The sequence below is a fragment of the Nycticebus coucang genome, chromosome 23 (genome assembly GCF_027406575.1).
Source record: "Nycticebus coucang isolate mNycCou1 chromosome 23, mNycCou1.pri, whole genome shotgun sequence".
NCBI classification, from domain to species: domain Eukaryota; kingdom Metazoa; phylum Chordata; class Mammalia; order Primates; family Lorisidae; genus Nycticebus; species Nycticebus coucang.
In genome coordinates, this window is record NC_069802.1 from 25366489 (window position 1) to 25388490 (window position 22002).

At 46.8% G+C, this 22002-nt stretch overlaps 1 pseudogene; it reads left to right on the forward strand.

The window, feature by feature from the left end:
* The first annotated feature begins 18309 nt into the window (after window positions 1–18309).
* LOC128575882 (serine/arginine-rich splicing factor 10-like) lies at window positions 18310–21697 on the forward strand (annotated as a pseudogene).
* Window positions 21698–22002: the final 305 nt, after the last annotated feature.

The window sequence follows — 22002 nt, forward strand, 5'->3', positions numbered from 1 at the left end:
TTTTTTATGGAGACAGAGTCTTACTTTGTTGCCCACCATAGAGGGCTATGACATCATAGCTCACAGCAACCTTAAACTCTTGGGCTCAAGTGATCCTCTTGCCTCAGCCTCCCAAGTATCTGAGACTACAGGAACCCACCACAATACCTGGCTATTTTTCAGAGACAGGGTTTCACTCTTGCTCAGGCTGGTCTCAAACTCCTGGGCTTAGGCAACCCACCCACCTCGGCCTCCCAGAGTGCTGGGATTACAGGCTTGAGCCACCAAGCCTGGCCTCATCCTACATTTTTCTTTGTGTCACCCTGGGTGGAGTGCTATGGTGTCAGAGCTCACAGCAACCTCCAACTCTTGGGCTCAAGTGATCCTCTTGCCTCAGTTTTTCTATTTTAGTAGAGACATGGTCTCCCTTTTTTTTTTTTTTTTTTGTCCTCAGGCTGATCTTGAACTTGTAAGATCAAGCAATCCACCTGCCTCGGCCTCCCAGAATGCTAGAATTACAGGCGTGAACCACCGCACCTGGCACACCCTGAACTTTTTTCTTTAGCAGTAAAGATAAAACAAAATCCATCTTTCAGTTTGTTCTCCTCTGTGACCTCTAAGTTAGACAAGGTTTTCTTTCTCTCTGACCTTGTACTCAAACTTCTGCCTTTTATTACCAAAGTATAGATTTTAATGGCCCTGTTCTTTTTCAATCTCTTCAGCCTTTTGTTTCAACATTCACATCTAGGTCATTGTTTCCCAAAGTATATTTCATCTCACAGGAGCATGAACCTGGTGAGACATTTTCTGAAAATGAAGAGGGAAGGTTGCATGATTTGATGTGTTTGGGAAACACTGCTTTCTATTTCCCACCCAGAGAGGCACAGTGTCCATAGATGCTTTAAAGTCTCTGAGAAGTCCTGCAGTTTACTAAGCAAGTCACCTTTGCTTAGTGTAGCCGTGACCAAGCTCCTTTGGCCACACAGAACCCTTTGGGGAACCCAGGAACACAATTTGAGTAACACCGATCTAGGTTATTTAGCATTTGAGGTGGAGAAAATAATCTAAGTTACATGGATATCAAGTCTTTTCTCCTGGATGAGGAGAGGCTTAGGGTGGTTGCCAAAGAAAGAGCAGAGATTGCGAGTGAAGTGGGGAAAGCGTGCATTCTGACAGGTCCACGTGCACTGCCCTAAAATATGCCATGTTGGCATGATGATTATTTTGAGCTGAAAGCAATTAAGAAACAGCAGCTGCAGGAAAAGCTCGCTGCCATCCTCTCTATCTGAAAACAGGGCACAAATCTCCTTTTGTGAAGCCGTCCCTCCCCTCCTCTCCAGCACCTGGAAGAGGAAACTGCTCTTATCCCTGAAGAGGGCACTGCCTCCAGCCTGCAGAAAGAGCCCTTATCTCCCATTTGTCTCCCCCAGGTATTTACCTCCCCTAGCAGCCCAAACCCTTTCCCTTTGTCTTATCACTTCTCCTCAGATTCACTTTGTTAAAACAATGCATAAGCTCTCAGGCTGACATACTGTTTTTAGGTTTTCACTTCCTTTTCTATACACATAAAAATTAAACTATTCACAAAAAAAAAAGAAAAAAAGGGTGACGCCTGTGGCTCAAGGAGTAGGGCGCCGGTCCCACATGCCGGAGGCGGCGGGTTCAAACCCAGCCCCGGCCAAAAAAAAAAAAATTAAACTATTAACACTGAATACGATTTGTATGCTTTTCCTGCTGTTAGTCTGTCATTGGTCAGTTTAATTTGCAGGGCCCCCATTATAGAACCTAAAAGAGTAGAGAGAAAAGTTTTGTCCTCCTCTATAAAGGCAAATCAGGTTGGAAAAGCCCATTAGCTGTCCATGCAATGGTCAACCCTGGAGTCAGGTGCCAGCTTAAGCCTGAAGACGTATCTCTTGTCTTGGTCATCTAGACTGCCAGAGTTATCTTCTATCCAGGGAGCCATCCAGGCACTACCCACCCCTCAGCCTCCCATCCTATGGGTTCTCCAAGTCCTCCAGTAATGTCTCTTCAGCACACCCACTTTTCTCCACCCCTCTGTCGTCACCCAGGCAGATCTATCATTCTCTACCCACCTATACCTGCCTTCAATTTAATTTCTCAATGTCAGACTTGCCCCCTTCCAATCTATCCTCCATACTGTAGCCAGAAGGTGTCTTCTGCTCACACCCTTCCTTTTTTTTTTTTTTTTTTGCTATGGAGACAGATTCTCACTCTGTTGCCCAGATAGACTGCCATGGTGTCAGCTTAGCTCATAGCAACCTCACAGTTCAAGCGCTCCTCCTGCCTCAGCATCCTGAGTAGCTGGGACTACAGGTGCCTGCCACAACTCCTATTTTTTTTAGAGACAGGGTCTCTCTCTTGCTCAGGCTGGTCTTGAACTCCTGAGCTCTTGAGCTCAAGGAATCCTCCTGCTTTGGCCTCCCAGAGTGCTAGGATTACAAGCATGAGCCACATGCCCAGCCTAGACACCTTTCCTTTACTGCAAACTCCAGGCTCGCCAATATACTCCTTGGCCCCTGCTCAGCTTCCATCGCATGCCTTCCAACTAGGTCCTGTACCTTGCATGATATTTCTCTCACTTCTCCCGCCCTTGGCACCTGCTGTTTCCTTTGCCTGGGGGGCTCTCTGCTCCTCCTTCCCTCTTCCCCTCACTGACTCTCTCACTAATATCTCTTCAGCGCACACACTTTTCTCCACCCCTCTGTCATCACCCAGGCAGGTCCATCATTCTGTACCTGCTAGATGCCTGTCCCTGCCTTGAACTGGATCTCCCGGTGTTAAACTTGCCCTTTTCCAATCTATCCTCCATACTGTAGCCAGAACGTGTCTGCTGTTTACGCCCACCTTCTGCTTAAACACCCTTCCTTTTTTTTTTTTTTTAATGGAGAGAAGCACTCATGCTTTAGGCCTTCCTCTAAAGACCCCTTCCTGACCTTCACCTCTGGGCAAGTCCCCTCCAAGGGTCCCCTCATCTGCCTCCCCTCGACAGAATGGGGCAATTTGAGTGCTGGGTGTATCTTTATACCCGCAATGCCTGGCACATAGTAAGTGGGCAAGAGATTTTTTAAATGAACTGTTGCGTGAACAGGCAATTTATCCTAATTTATACCCTCGCATTTTAGATTGCCATCACCCTGACTCCACTCAGCAACTTCGGTTTTTATTAGATCGTTATCAGCTGTGTGTGTTCAGCGTTGGCACCAGCTGCACATCTATGCAAGATCACTCACCTCCAACCTTCTCAGAATGTGCAATCTGCAGCACTTCTGCCAGAATATATATATATATTATATATATATATAGCTGTTTGGCTTATGTTACATGGTTCCAGGAAAAAAAAATTCTTTCCATGTTCAAGTTCTGGGCACCTACCTTCTAGCTGGACTACGTCACTGGTGACACTGTCTGGTGCCAGGGAGGGGAGAAACTGGTTTGTTCACTCACATGTGATGTATTCATGGGAAACTGACTTGCCCCCAGGAGGACAAGGAGGGTGTTATGTCCACGTGGGGCAGTTTTAACAAAGAAATCTGAAAACCACCCCCCCGGCATCCTGACGGAGCTGGATGCCCGAAACCATGTCCAGACACCCCGGTCTCAGACACTCTCCTATCAGACACCCTGGTCTCTGGGAATGAGAATTTGGGTTACCAGATAAAGATACGATTAAATTTGAATTTCAGATAAACAATACATGCATTTTTAGTGGGCATATACCCCACATATTGCAACGGGACATACTTATATTAAAAGATTACTTCTGGGTGGCACCTGTGGCTCAGTGAGTAGGGCGCCAGCCCCATATACCAGGGGGTGGCGGGTTCAAACCTGGCCTCAGCCAAAACTGCAAAAAAAAAAAAAAAAAGATTACATCTTGCTTGTCTGAAATTGAAATTTAATTGGGCATCTTGTTTTGTTGTGTTTTGTTTTGTTTCCTATTATAGGTGGCAACACTAGAGGAGCATGCAGGTTGGAGTCCTGAAAGAACATGCTTCAAATGTCACCTGAAGTGATTAAAATAAATAACGATCAGGAGGCTGAGGCAAGAGAATCACCTAAGCCCAAGAGCTGCAGGTTGCTGTGAGCTGTGACAGCACAGCACTCTACCGAGGGCGATGAAGTGAGACTCTGTCTCTAAAAATAAAATAAAATAAAATAAAATAAAATAAATCATGAAAGAACATGCTTTCTCAGTGGGCATCCCCGGTGCAAGAATGCCCAGGGACAAGGGCCAGACTCCAGGGCCTGGGGAGGGCAAGACTGTGCTATTAAAGGCAGCAGGTAGACATATGAATCTCTGGCACAGGTAAGAATCGCCTGGGTAGCTTTTATTCATTAATTTATTTTTATTAAATCATAACTGTGTACATTACTGCATCTATGGGGTACAATGTGCTGATTTTATATACAATTTGGAATGCTTACATCAAACTGGTTAACATAGCCTTTGCCTCACCTAATTATAGTGTTAAGACATTTATACTCTACTCTTTTTTTTTTTTTTGGTAGAGACAGAGTCTCACTTTACCGCCTTCAGTAGAGTGCCATGATGTCACAGCAACCTCCAGCTCTTGGGCTTCCATGATTCTCCTGCCTCAGCCTCCCTAGCAGCTGGGACTACAGGCGCCCGCCACAACACCCAGCTATTTTTTGGTTGCAGTTCAGCCGGGGCCGGGTTTGAACCCGCCACCCTCGGTATATGGGGCCGGTGCCCTACTCACTGAGCCACAGGCGCCGCCCTATACTCTACTCTTAATAAATTTGACATGTACCTTTGCAATAGCACAATAAGTGAGGTCCCACCATTTGCCCTCCTCTTCCCTACTTCATTCGGGGCTATAGTTGTGTTCTATCATTTGTCTGAAAGTGTGGTATTACGTATTGGTTTCATAATAGTACTGAGTACATTGGATAATTTTTCTTCCATTCTTGAGATAGTTTACTAAGAAGAGTATGTTCCAGCTCCGCCCATGTGAACATAAAAGAGGTAAAGTCTCCATCTTTTTTTTTTGTGTGTGTGTGTTTTTTTTTTTTTTTTTTTGGCCGGGGCTGGGTTTGAACCCGCCACCTCCGGCATATGGGACCGGCGCCCTACTCCTTGAGCCACAGGCGCCGCCCAAAGTCTCCATCTTTTATGACTGCATAATATTCCACGGTGTACATATACCACAATTTGTTAATCCGCAGGCCATTTTCTAGGCTAGTGAAGACAGAATCCCTAGGACTAGGACACAGGCTTTAGTACTTTCTTAAAGCTTCCCAGAAGCTTCCCTTGTGCAGTGAGGTTCAGAACTAGTGATCCAGGATTTTCCCTTTCTTCCCCTCCCCCAAGTCACAGACGAATCACCCTCCCCTTTGCTGAGCATGTAAGCTGCCATTCAACCAGCAAGTTGTTCCAGGAGGCTCGTAACCGTCACAAGTCCCTACTTGGTCTGTACTAACTAGGGGTCTTTGAGCAAGAGGGCAGCCAGGGAGATTCAGTCTCCAGTTTGTCAGACAGAACTGCTAACACCTGACACCTGGCCAGCCTGCTTGCCCTGGCAGAGGGGGAGGAAGGGGAGGGCGAGGCAAAAAAGAGGAAAGTCACTTCAGAAGTCTGGTGAGCTTTACATCACTGCAGAAATGTCTATTATTAGCCCACTGGCCACCTGCAGGTCCCAGAGACAGATCTCAGATCTCAGACTCAGATCTATATCAGTATCTGCATGTTTTTTGTTTTTTTTTTTTTTTGAAATTGAACATTCATTACATGAAGAGGAAGGAAGTGGGGATGGCCACATGGGGGGCAGTAACCGGCTGGGTAGAGGAGCAGGGTCCATTTGGCCTCCCCAAGGACAATGTCCACATCTGTAGCCAAGGAAAGGGGCAAATGCACAAGGACAGTATCTGCATGTTAATGAGATCCCCAAGTGGCATGTGCGAATATTCCAGTGTAAGAAGCACTTAGGATGCAAATCTGGGGTCCGTGAGCCTTGCGGAGGGCCCATGAACCTGGTTTTTAGAGGGTCCAAAGCTGCGTGGCATGGGCCACACCTCGGGTTCAGAACAGTGGTTCTCAGCTCCAGCTATCCAATAGGGTAACCTAAGAGGCCACATCTGACCACACACTAGACTGACAGAATCAGAATCTGAGCTGGCCTCAAGCACGAGCATTTTAAACATCTCCCCAGGTCCCGCCAGAACGTGGATAATGGAGGCACGCCTGGTGCCTGGCTCAGAACCAGAAGGCCAACGTGGTTCTTTCCTTGTCCCTCCCCCCCCCCCACCTTGCATGTAGCTGCCGTGGGATCCCACTGGGTGTGGCTTTATGTATGAGAGCTCTACAGCCACCTTCCTTTCCATTGCTGCCCCTGAGTCCCAAAATAGGTCCCATCTGGGTGGTCCCAGGCCTAAACCAGGATTCTGGCAGTGAGCCCATGTCGCCTGGGGCTGGGAAATGCTTCACAGCTGCCCCCACGCCCCTGCTGTTTGCCAGGCACTGTGCTGGGACGCGCCCACTCAGAGCGGCTCTCATGCTTATTGCTGTTACAAGTGACATTCCCTGGGCTTCTTCGTCTCTAAAGCCCTCCCTGGGTATTTCGCCACCCAGTTACTGATGTACGCACTCAGCGCCCACACCAGCCAGTCCCCAGACGGCTGCATGCTCCTAAGTGTCCTGATCCTAAACCTCCCTCCTGTCCCTCCTCCTTCTAAGACTGTAACCAGCAAGAGCAGGAGTGAGTCTTCCGAGGGACTTCTCATTAGTATGCACAAAGAGTCCTTTGTGCTCCACAGATGAAAGGCCACTCTCTATGCAATGTCATTACAATGATTAGAGTCTCCCCATCTGTAAAATGGACTTTAATGAGCCTACTTGTTTACAGAGCTACTGAGATGAAAAGGCTTGTGACCTAGCAGGGTGCTGACCAGACTGGCTTGGGGGCTCCACCCTCCCCTCCCCCTCAGGGACACAGGCCCTGCTGTCAGCCACATGGGCCCTGACTGACCACCGGAGGGGCAAAACCCAGGGCAGGCAGAGCTGGAGCGATGTTGGAGAGAAGGGAGGAGGGGTTAGGGATTTAAAAAAGGAGGTTGTTTTCATTACCAGGGTGGATAGATAAGATCCCAGCCTGAGGTCATGAAGAAACCACGTGTTTTTACCCCAAATGCCAAGAATTTGTTAAGCCAAAACTCAAATTAGTTATCACTCAGGTGATGCTGCTGTTGTTTTTCAACCAGGGCCCTGTTTAGCCCTGCAAGTTTCAGATGCCCTGGCCAGGGCCAATGACATAGCACCCCCACCTAACCCAAACCGCTCCTGGGGACCTGTTTTGCATTACATTTCCTTACAAAATCTTATTTGAAGAGAAGGTTTTGATGGCTTACAAATGTTTGCAAAACGCAGTTTGGGGACAGGAATAAAAAAGGAAATAAAAAGGCCTCTCCTGAGATTAAGACAGTATACAGGTAAGAAATACAAACTTAGGGCCACACGAGCTGGCTCTTAGCTGTGTGATCTTGGGCAAGTTGCTTCACATCTCTGTACTGTTTCCTGGACAGTAAGCCATGGAAAATAGTAGCAGCTGGCTCCTAGGGGTGCTGACAGGACTGCCGAGGGTTAGATGTGTATAATGTGGAGACCTGAGCTGGACACTAATGTGTCTGCCACTGTCACTTGGAGCCCCCTTGCCATGCTGTTTGGTGCAGTGCCTGACATGTCCACAGACTCTTCTTTATGGAATCTTCTCAACGACCCTCTAAACTAAAAATACATGTTGACCCATTGTGCAGATTAGGACACGAAGGCTTGGGGTGGTATGTGGAAGAATCAGAGCTTTCTACTGCAGCTCCCAAGACCAGAGGGAGGAGCTGTGTCTCAGCAGATGCTGTCCCCTATGTTGGTCCTGCCCCCAACCCTCTGCCCACCTGGGCACCAAGCCAGCATAAGGAATGAGCTCATCTACCCACACAGTAAGAGCAGGAAGCCCCTGCTGTGACCTGGAGGCTGACAACCCAATGTCAAGGGGCTCTGGCAGCCAGAAACAAGTTCAAGGTTTCTTTCTTTTTTTTTTGAGACAGAGTCTCACTTTGTCACCCTTGATAGAGTGCTGTAACATCATAGCTCACAGCAACCTCAAACTCATGGGCTCAAGTGATACTCTTGCCTCAGCCTCTCAAGTAGCTGGGATTACAGGTGCCCACCACAATGCCCAGCTATTTTTTAGAGATGGGGTATCTCTCTTGCTCAGGCTGGTGTTGAACTCCTGAGCTCAGGCAATCCACTGCCTCAGCCTCAGTGCTAGGATTACAGGCTTGAGCCACCGTGCCTGACAAGTTCAAAGTTTCTTTTTTTTTTTTTTTTTGTATCAAAGTTTCTTTAAAAGCTGTGCCCATCCACTCTAGGTTAGTGTTTCTCCGAAGGTGAGCTGTGAATCATCTGCTTCAGAACCTCCTTCCTGATCTCCCCAAGCCTTCATGTCCCCACTTGTAACATGGGGACAATCACAGCGCTGCTTGGGTTTATGGTGAAGACAAATATAACCATGAATGTAAAATGCTTAGCATGGGGAAGTGGCCCATTACATATCTATGGGCCATGAATCCCTGTCTCTCGGGATAGCTCAAAATTCATGGTACAGTGGTACAAGACAGCTTAGATCTGCAGTGAGCTACAGTGATGCCAATGCACTCTAGCCTGGGAAATGAAGTGAGACCCTGCCTCAAAAAAATAAAATACGCCGGATGTAGTGGCTTATACCTGTAATCCTAGCACTCTGGGAGGCTGAGACAGCGTATTTCTTGAGCTCAGGAATTGGAGACCAGTCTGAGCAAGAGCAGGACCTCATCTCTACCAAAAATAGAAAAACTAGCCAGGTCTCATGGAGGGTACCTGTAGTCCCAGCTACTCAGGAGTCTGAGGCAAGAGAATTGCCTGAGCCCAAGAGATTGAAGTTGCTGTGAGAGCTATGATGATGCCACGGCACACTACCCAGGGCAACAGAAAAAGACTCTGTCTCAAAAAAAAAAGCCACAATAAAATAACATACTTCTCAATGAAGTTATTAATCAAAAGACAATTGTGGGTCTCCAGGTAGAAAGAAGGAAAAGAAGATACATGGATATGAACTGGATGCTACGTTAAGTACCTTATAAAATGAGTGAAACATAAGCTGCTCTCGCCTGGGTCTGGGTGTTTTCCCAACCAGAGCAACTTTGATTCTATTAAAATGCTCAAACCCAGGCTCATGGGAGGTCTCCGTGGGAGGCCGTCCTCCCCTCTGCCTGCTAATCTCCCAACGGAAATTTCAATAATTTCATCAACAATAATGGCAATCACATCAATAGCAATGACATGGACACCAGGGCTGGGCTGCGTGATGGGTGATGGCCTCACTGAACCCTCACTCCCTCTGGAGCAGGTGCTGTGACTTCTGTCTCCCTCTTTGGGTCCTGGTGTTGGGAGGCACCTTGCTCAAAGTCTCAGAGCGGGTATGTGGCACAGCCAGGACTTGACCCCAGTCTGCATGGGGATGGGTGTGAAGAACACTCAATCACAGAAACATTTCCTTACACCAGCGAAATGGTCATAAGGAAAAGAGAGATGGAGAGGAGGAAAGTCTGGAAAACTCCAAGAACTGGGTAAAAAATGACCAGCTCTGGATCATCCACACTGCCTGGGAAACTAAGAATAGGAACCACCATGTTCAAGGCTGCAGTGAGCTGTGATCGTGCCACTGGGGGTCTTAGAAAAAAATAGACTATCTGAGTCAGGTGACGATGGTGGCTTCATCTCTTGCTGACATCCTGCTTTGTCATGTGATCCTTGTGACCTCTGTGACTCTCCAAAGAAGTCAAACACTTTGCAGTCGGATTAAAAGCCAACCAGAGTTTGCAGGCTGGAGGATTAAGCTCAAACTGCCGGGGTGAAGTTTGACCGTGACATCCTGTTTGTACAGGGTAGTCTGTGGGTGGCCCCGGCAGTTGGAAGGCTAGAAGGGTCATGTGCCTTCCCAGGAGGTATCCCTGGGGGACAGACAGGTTTCCAGGGACCTCCTAAGTGGGAAGGTGTGAGGGGCAGACCAAACCTGACCACAAGGGGAGACAGCACTGACCCAGCAGTGGGCCAAAGACTCAAATGGCCTGGAAAGAAGGGAACAGAGTCACCCAGGATGAACGTGCAGGGATTAAAAGGAGCCTTGCCAGACTTTCCGCAGAGGGCCTCAGGAATCGGAAATGGAGAAGGGACAGAAGCCTGTCCTCCCTGTGACAGAAAAAGCAGGTGTCTACATGAGTCAGATCAAGTCCACACTGGGTCAAAATATTTCATTCCAAACTCAGCAGCCTGCACAGTTCTCCTGTCTACACAGTCAAGTGAATTTTTCATTAACTGAGGTGAGTTACTGGCTGAGGGTCCATCCAGTGAAAAAGCCCAAATTTATGCCACATTTTGTCTCCCAGGGAGCCCCAAAGCCCCAGCTGTTTCATATAAATTAACTCATTGATCTCCAAAGCCCTCATGTGAGATTTCGAATCATTTCTTTTTCATCTTGACCCCCAGTCTGTAGCAGGGCGATCCATACTACATTCTGCTATTTATATATAAGGCCGAGGGGCGTGTCAGGGTTAGCCTCTGAGAGGAGCCCTGGACTGGGGACAGGAGGAGGAGAGGTCCCCCAGACCACACCAGGCAGGTGTCCTGGGCTCACCCACCCCAGCTCCTGTTTGTTTGGGGAATTGTGTTTTGTGGCTTACGGCCCTATTCGCTTCCTCATGTCCCCTGCTAACCACAACTAACTGGACCAAGAAGGGACCCTGTTCTCAGAACAGTCACCCTGTTGGCTGACCTGAGGTTTCTCACTATGTCTGGCTTCACGCAGTGAGCTGGACCAACTCCATGGCTCTCTTGGGAAAGAACTCCCCTCGTCCCATCAGACACAAGAAGATGGCAGATGAGCAGAGAACCTCATAACATCAATGGTGTGTGAATTTCCGGATGCAGGAGGTATCTGGCGCTATCCCAGTTACAGACGCCCCGCCTCTCTGCTTTCTGGGAGTCTGCGCCCTCTTGCACGCAGCTCTTAGCTTTCCATGAGATTCTGACCCATTATCACTACCCACATAGCCCCGAGACCAGGGGAGCACTAGGGGAGTCCTTGTTCCTTGTCACCAACTCCGCCCCATTCCAATCCTGACAAAGCTGACTCGCACTGGCCGAGGCTTGGGAACCCCAATAGCAAACTAGTCTCCCAGCCTGTCACTCAAAGTTCTCCCTGCTAAGAAACAGACACCACCGGAGGGGGCAGAGGGAGCATCACTGTAAGATGGGTGCCCTGAAAAGCCAGGGGTGCTTTCTCCTTGTTTTTCTTCCCCCCAAAGATCCACGCTATTCCAGGCCACCGTCTCTACTGTGAGAGGCCCACCCTGCCCCACTTTGTTGGTTCATCCGGCATTTACTGCGTGCCTGGGGCCACAGGAACAAATCAGACAGACCCCTGACCTCTGCTGCCCAGGGTCACATTCTGGAAGGAAAAACAGACAATCATACGAGCAGGTACATTATGATGGGCTGTGGGCTAAGAGGAAATTGTAAGTGGAGGGAACCAGGGAGCGGGCAACAAATTCCTGTGGTAAGGAAGTCATGGGGGGCTTCCTGGAGAAAGTGGCACCGTAGCTGAAGCTGAAGAGGTGGGGAGTGAGGAGGCGCCGGAGCCAGAGGAAGCCACATGAGCAAGCCAAGGCCAGGCCGAGCACAGGGCCTGAGTAATCAGGGGAAGGAGACACACCACTCAGGGCCCAGGGGTGCCCCAGGGGGAGACTTCATGAAACACATTCCCAAGTTCCCTCTGACTCAGAGACTTCTTTTTTTTTTTTTGTGACTTTTGGCCAGGGCTGGGTTTGAACCCGCCAACTCCGGCATATGGGACCGGCGCCCTACTCCTTGAGCCACAGGTGCCGCCTGACTCAGAGACTTCTTAATCCTAAATGGAGCCCTAATCCAGTCTGGGTCCTCCTCAGAGTGGATCTAAATTTCCATCCCGAGCCCTAGGAATCTTTGGTCAGGAATCTAAGCAAGCCCAGAGCAGCCCACTTGCAAGGCCCCAGGCGTCCAGCACTGGCAGCGGAGAGCAGAGGCTGCCGCCCACTGACTCAGGGCTACACCTGCTGCCCACACTGGAGAAAGCACACCAGGGGCCAGGGACCCCCAGATGAGGGATAATGACACATTTCCCTAGCAGTCTTCCCTCTACCACATTCCTGATGTATCTCAGGGGGTTGGTTTCACACATCTTGCCAGCCCAGAATGGGGAGACACAGATCTGGGCTTTGGTGGAGAGTGGGAGAGAAAATTCAGCTTCTTCTCCACACTGCTTCGGGCATAGCCAGCGCACTCCCACCTTCTTTCCTGCCACAGTGGTGAGAGAGAGGCAGGCTGAGTCTGCATTACAAACATCTGAAGTTCCTACTGCAGCTGAGTGAGGGGAAGGTGGCCCAGAAGCCATTGGAGGCCACAGGGCACAGAATTCAACCCATGCCACCAAGTACTGGCCCCCTTTGGGAGAGGAGGAAAATAATATCCAGTCAGAGAGGTCAAGGAACGTATCCAAAGTCACCCAGCTAGGAAGGGAGGAAGCTGAGATGTGGATTCTGCCACTCTGCTGCTAGAGGTCAAGGGTGAGAGGTCAGGACCTGCATTTCCCCAGGTCCCTCCGGGTATCCTGTCTCTCAGCACTGCGAGGCCTCCTGATACCACCCTGGTAAGTGGGCTCTGAGGACCTGCACAGTAATCAGCTCTGGACTGCTGCTTCCACAGTTTGTTGATCTTGTGAATTGCTAGTGTTTGTTGAATGAAGTAATGACTGACTGAACAAGAGTCTTCAGGGGCCTTACCTTATTTCACCTTCCATCTTCTTCCTTCGTGTCCTCTCTCAAGGCATATAGCTCCCAAGACACTTCCTACCTCAGCAGAAGTTCCCTATTTCCACTTTCTTTCTTGTGACTCAGGGTTAAAGTTATCTGCTGAAAAGGAGCTGACAACCCTAACCTTTTAGAGCTGTGGATTAAATAGAATAATGTAGACCTTCACTAGACACAGTAGGTGTTCAAAGGGTGTTTGCTCCCTTCCTCTCTCTCTTTCAGGCACAAATCTTTTCTTTGGGGGAACAGAGCCTCAAGTTGTCACCCTGGGTAGAGTGCCATGGCATCACAGCTCACAGCAACCGCCAACTCCTGGGCCCAAGCTATTCTCCTCCCTCCATCTCCCAAGTAGCTGGGACTACAGGCACCCACCACAACGCCTGGATATTTTTTGGTTGCAGCTGTCATTGTTGTTTGGCAGGCCCAGGCTGGATTCGAACCTGCCAGCTCAGGTGAATGTGGCTGGTGCCTTAGCTGCTTGAGCCATAGGCCTCAAGCCATCAGGCACAAATCTTTGGACCTCTCCTCTATGGCTCCCTCCATTCAAGGATAATTCTTTGTCTAAGAATACCCTGAAGACACATAGTTCTTTGATCTTGGCTGAGAACCAATTCTAAGCCAGCAGGCAGAGTTGCAAAACCATAAAACAATTAGTAATAACTCTGCTATCAACAATTATTTTCCAGGGAGTGGAAATGTGTGCTCCAGGCTCCAATTTATAGACCAGTAAGAGTTTAGAAGCTTACAGTTCTTTGAAAGCTGCTACAGAATGGTTTACTGGAAACCTAAGTGGCTGGGAAGCACCACTGGAGGCCATATCTACCTGGAGGCCATGTCACCAGGAGGAGGCCAACAGGACTGGTCCTGAGAAAACTGAGACTGGATTTTAGTGGTTGACACCCAAAGCTTCTGGTTTCTCACCAGGATGAAAGCTACACAGTTGGAGGGATAAAGACTTGTAAATGGGTAAAAGGAAATCTGGAGAGATTAAAACCTAGTATAACATCAGGGCAGGCTTGAGGAATGGAACTCAGGAGTCCTGTTTTTCAACAGTTGGCCCAAGTACATGACCACAACTAGAAGTCAACAAGTCTGAATTCTTAGAACTGTCTTAACGGGGTCACTGGTTGGAATGCAAGGCCTTCATCCTTCATTTCTTTCCAACTAAGACTTTTTTAAAATAAATTAAATTGTAACTGTATACATTAATGCATTTATGGAACATCGTGTGACTAGGATGAAGGAGTGGGGAGCTCAGATGGAGGGAGGATAACTGGTGGGACCACAGCTAAGACTTTTTGAATCAGCAGTGGAAATATTGGAAGGACCCCTTTCTCTGTGGTTCCTGAGATCCTCCAGAGTATTTGAGCCAGTGCTTTGAGTAAGATGATTCGCCAAGAACTCTTTACTGTGGATTTCCCCAACGCTAAATATTTGAGTTGCAACTGAAGAGAAATCGAGATGTTTGGGAGGTTAAGAGAGGATTCAAGATGTCTTGGTTTCCTTCAGTTTCTCTTCAGTCAACTCTTGGAATTATAAAGCAAATATAACTGCATGTTGTATAATATATTCTTCTTATGTAATTTCTTCTGGCTTCCAACCTTTAAGAAAAAGGGTTAGAGATAAGTTTCATGGTTTCTATTTACTATAACTCAATAATAAAAAGTTGAACTAGAAAGTAATCAAGGTGAATTGTAGAATAAACACTCCAAAACTTTCATAATAGAATAAGTAATGGCTTCAGAGTGGTTACCATCAAAGAACATGTTCCAATTTGCAAAGTGTTGCTGTAACTCAAATACATTCTGCAATTCCTCTATGAAGACTATTTCAATATCCAGCTGAGGGGCACACTCATAACTCTGACTAGAACTGTACAAAAGCAATTCATGTAACCAAAACATTTGTGCCCCGTAATATTCTGAAATTTTTTAAAAGGGAGAAAATAAAAAAAATAAAGAAGGAAAAGGAAGTGGAATGGAATGGAAAAATAAACTATGACCATATCCTTTAAAATGATATTTTAAAAATTGACTTCAAGGTCAAGGTATAGGACATAAGTTAAAATCTACTTTTGAAGACTGGGCACAGTGGTTCATACCTGTAATCTTAGCACTCTGGGAAGCCAACACAGAGGATCACTTTAGCTCAGACGTTCCAGACCAACCTGAGACTCTGTGTCTACTAAAAATACAAAAATTATTGGGTGCCTGTAGTCCAAGCTACTCTGCAGGCTGAGGCAGGAGGATCTTTGGAGCCCAGGAAGTTGGAGGGTGTAGTGAGCTAGGCTGACACTATTGCATTCTAACCAGGGCACAGAGTGAAACTCTTGTCTCAAAAAAAAAAAAGAGTATTTGCTATACCCAAAATATATGAAATAAAAATGCACTGTAGGCTCTGAGGAAGAGTCTCAGGAACAGCTGCTCAAGTGTGAGCAACAGAAACATTTGATGGTCAAGCTTTCCAGGGTTGTGGCTCTGAAGACCCCATACCGGTGCCTCATTTGTGTACAGTAAGTCACAAAATACCAACACTAAGTCACAAAATGCCAGAGGTAGCAGAGGCCATGAAGACACACACAGACTAGGGGTACAGGGTCCTAACAGTGACAGCCTCCTTAGACCTTGGGTCCCAGCTACCTCACTCTCCCTGTCCTTACCCCAGCCACATGTTCTAGCACACATTTAAGCTGCCTCCCCTCATCTACTCCATCCATGGCTTTGTTAAAAGTATCAATCTTTTTTTTTTTTTTTTGAGACAAAGTCTTGCTCCATCACCCAGGCTGGTGTGCAGTGACATCACAATAGCTCACTACAACCTCAAATTCCTGGGCTCAAGAGATCCCCCTGCCTCAGCCTGTTGAGTAGCTGGGATTACAGGCACGCACCAGCTAATTTTTCTGATTTTGCTTTTTTTTGTAGAGGTGGGGTCTTGCTCTTGCTCAGGCTGGTCTCAAACACCTGACCTCAGATGATCCTCCTGCCTTAACCTCCCAAAATGCTAGGATTACAGGCACAAGACACTGTGCCCGACCTTGAATGTGATTCTAAACAATGATAACAGGAGCTGAAAGAGAAAACCAACTTGCAGGCTGCAGTTAGATTTAGTGCCTCTCACAGCCTGATAACATGCTGAGCAATACTGATGAAGTGACCTGGACTTGATAGGTAATACCAAGAAGTGTATCTTAACTGGGCAATATATTGCCACTGTTATCAGTACCAGCATCCACCACCACCTCTCTGTTCTGCTCTGTAGACTGTGGGGGAATTACAGATGCCATGTTGCTAAACCAGACAGGGGCCTTGTGAGTTTTTTCTTTTTAACTTAAACTGTTGCCGGTATTGATTTGCCTGAACAAGGGGCTATTATCAGAGACTGTAAAGTACTCTGCTCAGTAGATAACCATTAGAATCCAATCCCAGCCCAATCACAGAGGGAAGAGATAGGAAAATGTGTTTTGCTAGAGGCTAGTGAAAGTTAGCTGCAGGAAGACTCGGAGACAAACCTTAGAAAGAGATAAACTGATCAAAAACAAAAAGTGCCAGCCCCATGTGACAATGAATGGGCCACCCTTAAAGTCTTTAAGTAGAACTAGGATGCCCCTTTGGGAGATGGTGTCTGTAGGCGGGCTTTGGAATAAGCTCCAGAGCACCCTGTACCCCTCAGACCTCCAGTTTCTAGGACTCTGTGACATGGGTCACAAGATGAGTATCTTCACAAATACAGAGGTCACCAAATCACTTTCCTTGACTAAATCTTCATCCTCTTTTTTCTGTTTTGATAGAGAAAATTTTTCTTGGCTTTTTTTGTTTGTTTGTTTAAGACAGAATCTCATTTTATTACCCTGGGTAGAGTGCCATGGCATCAGCCTAGGTCACAGCAACCTCAAACTTCCTGGGCTCAAGAGATCCTCCTGCCTCAGCCTCTCAAGTAGCTGGAACTACAGATGCCCACCACGATGCCCAGAAAATTTTTCTGTTTTTAATAGAGACAGGGTTTCTCTCTTGCTCAGGTTGGTCCAGCACTCCTGAGTTCAAGGGATCCTCCTGCCTCAGCCTCTCAGAATGCTGGGGTTAGAGGAATGACCCACCACCCCATCTGCTTTTTTTCTTTTTCTTTTTTTTTTTTTTTTTTCTTTTGAGACAGAGTCTCAAGCTGTCGCCCTGGGTAGAGTGCCATGGAATCACAGCTCACAGAAACCTCAAACTCTTATTCTCTTGCCTCAGCCTCCCAAGTAGCTGTGACCACAGGCGCCTGCCACAATGCCCGGCTATTTTTATTGATTGATTGATTGCAGTTTTTTTGGCCCGGGCTGGGTTTGAACCCGCCACCTGCGGCATATGGGGCTAGCGCCCTACTCCTTTGAGCCACAGGCACCACCTTTTCTTTCTTTCTTTATCTTTTTTTTTTTTTTTGTCATTGTTGTTTTTAGCTGGCCTGGGCCGGGTTCAAACCCGCCAGCCCTGGTGTATGTGGCTGGCGCCTTACCCACTAAGCTATGGGAGCCGCCCCTGCTTTTTTTTTTTGTTTAAATCAAAACTCTAATCCCTCTCATTGCAAGAAGTCTTTCAGATTAGCCAAGAAGGTGCTGACTTTGTGTCCATTTCCCAACTCAGTCAGAACAGACTGCCATCCCATCATGATTCCTAGACAGCAATGGGCATTGGGAGGGAAGGGAAGGGATATTTCATGAAATCTTCACAAATACTCTGATAAGCAAAAATTCAGGTCTGTATTTTGCAATTGAGGAAATGGGTTCAGGGAAGTCAGGTTATTTGCTCAAGGTCCCACAGTTGGGAGAGGTAGGGTGGGCATCATCATCTAGGCCAGCGTGGCTCCTGAGTTTGTGTTCTTTCTGTGTACCGGGGTAAACCTGACGTACGTGTGCGAATAAACCTTGCATTGAGTCACCAATCTACATATTGTTACTTGCCTTCTTTTTTTTTTTTATCACCCTCAGTACAGTGCCGTGACATCACAGCTCACAGCAACCTCCAATTCCTGAGCTTAGGCAATTCTCTTGCCTCAGCCTCTGGAGTAGCTGGGACTACAGGTGCCCACCACAACTCCCGGCTATTTTTTGTTGCAGTTTGGCTGGGGGTGGATTCGAAAACACCACCGTTGGTATATGGGGCCGGTGCCCTACCCACTAAGTCACAGGTGCTGCCCGAGGGAGGGGTAGTTTAGGGGAGGAGCACTAACCACTAAGTGGGCAGTTGCCTTGTGAGCAGTCACCCAGAATGGCCTGTGAACTGTCCGAGAGCAGAGATGTCTCAGGGGCATCCAAAACCAAGCTCATGGTCAACCCCTTTTGAGAAAAAGCTGTGGTTCTCCAAAGGCGTTATTGCCATCTTGTTTCAGAAGCCAGGCTGAGAGGCAGAAATGAGGGATGAGCACCCAAGCAACCCTTCGATGGCGTCTGAGAAACTGGCCCTGCCTGTTTGCTACGATGCCTTTGAAAAGCCGAATCAGTTCCTTTGCCTCTTCAAGTATTCATTCAACAAATATTTACTGAGATAACACCATGCTGGGCACCAGGAACAAGCAAAGGCCCAAATACAGCCCCTGTCTTTGTGAAGCTCACATTCTGGTGAGGAGCACCAGAGGAGTGATGATTGTTTATAATACATTAGGTGGGGTACATGTTATGAAGAAAGATAAAACCAGAGCTGGGATGCTGTGCTAAAGGGGGACAGGGGTACTTTTTAAATAGTATACTCAAAGATGTATAAGAAGATCTTTGAGCAGAACATGAATGAAATGAGAGGACAAGCCACGCTAATTTCCATGGGAAGAGTGTGCAGGCAGCTGTGCAAAGGCCCTGGGGTTAGTTCAAACAAGAGCAAAGCGGTCTGCAAGTCTGCAGCATGAGTACAGTTCCTTCTGCTGCGATCAAATCAGAGTCATGAGGGATTTGAATGTCCCTTTGTGGCTCTCCACACTTAGAGCAGACCCAGCCAATTTTTCTGCCTTATGGAAAATAACATCTATATGATAAGAACAGATTCGATTTATATAGTGTTTTGTAGTCCTGAAATGTTTCTACATATACAATCTCATGGGTCCTCACCATCTAGGGATGTAAACACTGTGCCCTCCTGACACATTCAAAAAACTGAGGTAAAAGGTAAATGATTTGCCCAAGGTCTATACAGGTACAAGGTCACACTGTTTGAGGTCACACAAGCTGAGAATAGACTTGCTTGTATGTCCAAATCCAGCACTCATTAACTTCCCTCTTGGAAGCCTGGTCTGTCTTCTCTGTACTCAGCGTAACCATCCTCTGGGCCCCTGCACCCTCCACAGATGTGTCTTGATGCTGTTGCCTACGACTGTCTCAGAGGAAAGCAAGGGGACTTCTCAGAAGAAATGAAGTGGCAAGAGCACTCAGAATATGTCCCACAGTAAGCGTGGGGTCGAGTCATCCTGTGGATGGAAATTCTAAGACCCAAAGAAGAAAGTGACCTGCCGAAGTGCTTGGAATGAGCAGAGATCTCACTGTCCACCTTGCCTGGAGAAGAACATATGTATATATAGGTAATCACACACACACAGAGGGTCGCGTGACACCTAATGACGAGGTGATGTTCTGAGAAACGCAACATCAGGCAATCGTCCAGACTACAAACCCGCCCAGCATGTGGTTATACTGAATGCTGTAGGCAGTTGTCGCCCAATGACAAGTGGTTGTATATCTGACCCTATCTAAACAGAAAAGGTTCAAATAAAAATACTGTGTAGTAAAATCATAATATAACAAAGACATCTGTACCAGAATGTTTATTGCAGCCCAATTCATAATTGCTAAGTCATGGAAGAAGCCCAAGTGCCCATCGACCCACAAATGGTCTAGCAAATTGTGGTATATGTACACCATGGAATATTATGCAGCCTTAAAGAAAGATGGAGACTTTACCTCTTTCATGTTTACATGGATGGAGCTGGAACATATTCTTCTTAGCAAAGTATCTCAGGAATGGAAGAAAAAGTATCCAATGTACTCAGCCCTACTATGAAGCTAAATTCTAGCTTTCACATGAAGGCTCTAACCCAACTATGGCACAAGACTATGGGGAAAGGGCCAAGGAAGGGGAAGGGAGGGGGGAGGTTATGGTGGAGGGAGGGTAATGGGTGGGGCCACACCTACGGTGCATCTTAGAATGGGTACAGGCGAAACTTACTAAAGGCAGAATACAAATGTCTACATACAGTAACTAAGAAAATGCCATGAAGGCTACCTTGAACAGTTTGATGAGAATATTTCAGATTGTGTATGAAACCAGCATATTGTACCCCTTGATTGCACTAATGTACACAGCTATGATTTAACAATGAAAATAAATAAATTAATAAAAAAAACACTGTGTAGTTTTATGGGACCTCTGTCTTATATGCTGTCTGCTGTTGACACATTGCTATGTAACTATAGCATGACTATACTCTCCACTTAACTTAAAAAAAATCATAAGATAGATTTTTCACTTCCTTGAAATACATTTTTTACTCACTTGAAATATATATATGCGACTTCTTTTATTTTGCAGTTTTTGGCCGGGGCTGGGTTTGAACCCGCCACCTCCAAGCATATGTCGCCGGCACCCTACTCCGTTGAGCCACAGGCGCCACCCTATATATGTGACTTTTTCACTCACTTGAAAAGGCAGGAAGCAGAGTGACGAAGAATTTAAGAACTTGGATTGTGTGTTCGAGGACCCGCCACTGGAACCATGGATGGTTTGCTAACCCCGTCAGTGCTCCCCACCAAGAACTCATACGCAGTCACATCCTCTACCTGTGTCGCCCCTTCCCGACACATCTCTGCTCATCAGGAACATGGCCAACGATGACAGATCTGAAGGTGAATGTGGTCATTGGGGTCCTACTTATGTTCCAGTTCATTTCTACGCTCACCATCCAAGAGGGTTTGCTCATGTTCAAGTTGAAGATGTTAATGAATCTGAGGATGCTTTACATAATTTAGTGAAAAGAAATGGATTTGTGGACATCAAATTGAAATTCATTTTTGCACAGGGGGTCAGAATATACCAAATCAGATGAAAGCCAAGGAAGGGAGGAGTTGCACACTTTTTCATGCTGTGATGATTATGGTAAATATAGACATTCTACAAGCCAAGGCTATGAAAGCCGAGATTAAGAAGCTGATCTTACAGAGTCTCATTGTGTCGCCCTCAGTAGCGTGCCGTACTGTTATACCTCGCAGCAACCTCAAATTCTTGGGCTCAAGTGATTCTCTTTCCTCAGCCTCTCAAGTAGCTGGGATTACAGGTGCCCAGCTATTTTTTTGTTGCAGTTGTCGTTGTTTAGCTGGCCCAGGCTGGGTTTGAAGTCACCACCCTCAGTGCATGTGGCCAGCACTGTAACCACTGTGCTAGGGGCACCAAGCCAAGAAGCTGATCTTTTGATGATAACTTAAGAATGTCTTATCATCCCCAAAATAGACTGGAAGACCATGGAGTTTCAGAAGCCATCCCAACAATGACAGAACCAGACACCAAGATCAATTTTTCAAGATCTAAATTGAGTTCAAGATCATGGTCTAAGTCCCAGCCCAAGAAAGAAACAAAGGCTAATTCCTGGTCTAGGTCTACATCCCACACCAAAACTAGAGACAACTCTAAAACGGGTTCCAAAACACATTATAAGTCTGGCTCAAGATACGAAAAAGGAAGTAAGGAAAAAAGAAACACCTAGATCCAAATCTCAGTCAATATCACAGTCTAGGTCTAGGTCAAAATCTAGAACAAGGTCTTGGACTAGTCCCAAGTCCAGTGGCCACTGATAATATAAAGATGATAATTTTTAGGCCTGTATCATTCATTTACTCATAGTTTGGTTTACTTAAGTGATCAAGATTACAATATTACAATAATGCTTAAAAAACACTTGCTAGTTTCCCCTGTACCAGGTAGTGGTTACGATTAAAATGATATTCTGTTGAGAAGCCACTCTTAAGAGTCCAGTTTGTTTAAAGTTATGGGCAGCTACCAATTTGTGGTGTCTCTGTATATTTTTATAAAGATCCTCCCTTCATCTCTCTCTCTCATCATAGCTCACTGCAACCTCAAACTCCTGGGCTCAAGCCAT